The sequence below is a fragment of the Aedes aegypti genome, chromosome 3, assembly GCF_002204515.2.
Source record: "Aedes aegypti strain LVP_AGWG chromosome 3, AaegL5.0 Primary Assembly, whole genome shotgun sequence".
Taxonomy (NCBI): domain Eukaryota; kingdom Metazoa; phylum Arthropoda; class Insecta; order Diptera; family Culicidae; genus Aedes; species Aedes aegypti.
This window is the reverse complement of record NC_035109.1, coordinates 358597326-358600374: the sequence shown is the minus strand read 5'-3', so window position 1 is coordinate 358600374 and position 3049 is coordinate 358597326. Positions and strand designations below refer to the sequence as shown.

The 3049-nt window shown below is 35.0% G+C and overlaps 1 non-coding gene across 1 annotated transcript; it reads right to left on the bottom strand.

Moving 5' to 3' along the window:
- Nucleotides 1-2711: 2711 nt before the first annotated feature.
- On the bottom strand, nucleotides 2712-2783 carry Trnae-uuc. Its single transcript has one exon. It is a non-coding gene; the product is annotated as a tRNA-Glu (tRNA).
- Between the last annotated feature and the right edge of the window lie 266 nt (nucleotides 2784-3049).

The window sequence follows — 3049 nt, the reverse complement described above, 5'->3', positions numbered from 1 at the left end:
ATTTCGGCCTACTTTGTATGAAAAACTGCAAATTGGCACAGATTTCTTGTAGGTCGAAAATTAGTGTTCTCCCCCTAATCAAAAATATTTTCGAATTACAAGCAATGAACCATAAACAGTGGGTGATATGAATAAAAAACTTTGAACTTTACTACATGTAGCATCTACCGTTTTGACTCATATTCCGAACACTTAAGGCCAAGCGTGACTTCAAACGCATCTCATGGACATAAATTATATGATATCTGTGAAAATTTCAATTCATTCGTCAAGTCTGATTGTTAGCTGTTGGGTGTGCCGGTAAAATTTTTATTTTAACGTGTTTGGTGTTGTTTTTATGTAAAAGTATGGAACAACATTTTGATTCAAATGCCGAACACTGTGTTCATTCTGTCTCATATTCCGAACACCTTGATTCAAATTCCGAACAGCACGAATAAATCGTATACAAAATAAAAATTTCGCAAATATATTAATCTGAGCTGAATTTACTAGCCTCGAGCTAGGGAATCATCACTATTCCCGAGGTCTAAAACATATTGAAATACGTTTAAATTGAATTGCAATTGACTGCCATTTCCAAGTAATTTGATGACATATTTCAGTGAAACATTTCAACCAAATCGCCATACAAAAAGCGGGTGTTCAGAATATGAGTCTGTTCGGAATTTGAGACAAAACGGTACTCAAAAACAAAATCCACAAAGTTTACTACACTTTTGGTATGAATAAAAAACTTTTCGAACATGTAGTACTTACTACTTTCGAACATGAGCAGTGACTGAAGCTGCACGTTAAGAAATTTCCATTCAGATTGCAGAGTGATTCTGCACGTAAAGAATAATCTATTCAGAGTGACGCTTAAAATTAATACAATCATGCATATGAAGAAAATGCATGGAATCTAATCGATTGCGCGACAGTTTGCACAAATCTTGAAGGTGCTGTTATTTGACAAGATTTGTAGTGTAATTTTGCGATTAGTCTGGTATTCTCTCTATGTCTATGATTTTCTGATGATGGTACATCAAAGAATTTTCTGGGTGGTTTTCGGCCTTCGCCAACGCCGATAATTTTTTAAATACTAGCTTAACATTTATGAAGAGATCTTGAGATTACAGTTATCAAATTTGGATCCACATATTTTCTAGCACCAGTACTGAGATTCTGGTGAAATTGCGGTAGAATTTTGATGCTCCCCGTGTGTTTTCTTAACAGCATGTTGAATTCCGATGTTCTAAGTGTTTCTGTGATATTCTCGTTATTTTGGTGGGGTTTCTGATAGTATCCTTGGAATGTCTAGAACTTAGAATGTAGAGATTTTTATGAGAATTGTAGTGATTCCATTGGTAGTCGTTAGAATTCAATGAGGATCTCCCCTAAAACACCAGGGTTCCCTTTGAAATTATTAAAATTCTTAACGATTCCACAAAAAATTCCATTGAAATCTATAAAATATTTACCGACATTCAAAACGTTTATATTAAAGCTTTACTTTGAAATTCCAACGGAACTGGAGATCAACAGAATCTTAAAGGTGTTTACAATAATTACAAAGATTGATTTTCGGAATTACAAATATTCACACAATAATTCGCATGAATCCCACCGCAATCTCATAGATTCTTACAGAAATACCGTCTCAAAGATACCCACAGAATTCCAAGAGATTAATATTCGGAATCCCATTCCCACCCCAATTCTAGAGTTTTTACCAGATTCATAATATTTCCGCAATATTCCTAGAATGGTGTTTAAATTTTCAGAATTATCATAAAAAATCTGACATCCCTATCGGAATCTCAAATTTCCTACAGGAATTCCGGAATTCAAAAGGAAATCTGAGATGTCAGAATTTACACCGACATCCTAAAATTCCTAGAAAATAACATAATTATCGTAATGCCAGAATTCACACGGATATTACAAATTGCTACTGCCGGTAATCTTACCGGAATCTCAGAATTGGCGGAGCGAAAGTTTTCGTAACCTCAGAATTCCTTTGCAAAACTCAAAATACCTTCCGATATATCAAAACTCATATCGTTTTCCCATGATTTTTACTCAAAAGTAAATTATTCCATTCAATTCCGCAAACTCAAAGCATATGTAGCAACCTCTGAAGCTAACTACCAGTAGCTTTGTAGTAAATGCTACCTTTATTCATAGCAATGCGTTGTTTGTAGTATGTTCGAAAGGTGTAGAAAGGAAAATGACACAACCATGTTCCACTCGTGTTCCACATATAGCGTTTACTACCGAGAATGTAGTAAACTCAACTTTACTACATTTTATTCATACGGCCCAGTGAATCAATTGTCAACTAACATGCAGCCACAAGCAAATTGTCCTCTCCTAATCGTTTTGAAACAATCTTATTTCGCAACAACAGTTTATCATAACTTGAACAGATTAGGACAATGATCGCTCATTGTATGCATGGTTAATTTTACCTTTTATTAAATAAATTGTGTTAGAAATAACTTATTGACTATAAGTTGAGAAAGTTGCAGCAATGTTGTCCGCTATATGTTTTGTCATCAGACTTTTCTGGAGATTGTATCCCAAGCCGCAAAAGTTAGGACAAACAATTGTGGGTGCGTGCACTTGCTTTGTTGTTTGTTTCTTGTCTGTTTAAATGACAATTTGATTAAAAGATCTCACAGATGCTCTGATTTTAATGGTAGGTGGTGAGCAGTAACGAAAAATATTTCCCATACCGGGAATCGAACCCGGGCCTTCTGGGTGAAAGCCAGATATCCTAGCCACTAGACCATATGGGATATGCTTTGAGTCATGCGATTGTATGTGATATAATTAAATTGATTGAAGTCATTCTTTTAAGCAAACATAATATCCTGTTGCTAAAGATTTCTACCTATGCGATTTAACAATATTTTATTTAGGCTTTAAGCTCTTCCTCCTTGAAGCTGGGAGCTGGCAGTGTATCCAAAAAAGAAGGGGTTATAAATTTAATACAGTCGAAAGGAGTAAGAAAATTAAAACTTCAGTCCAAGGGACACCAGAAGCAAAGCAAAATTGATCGAGA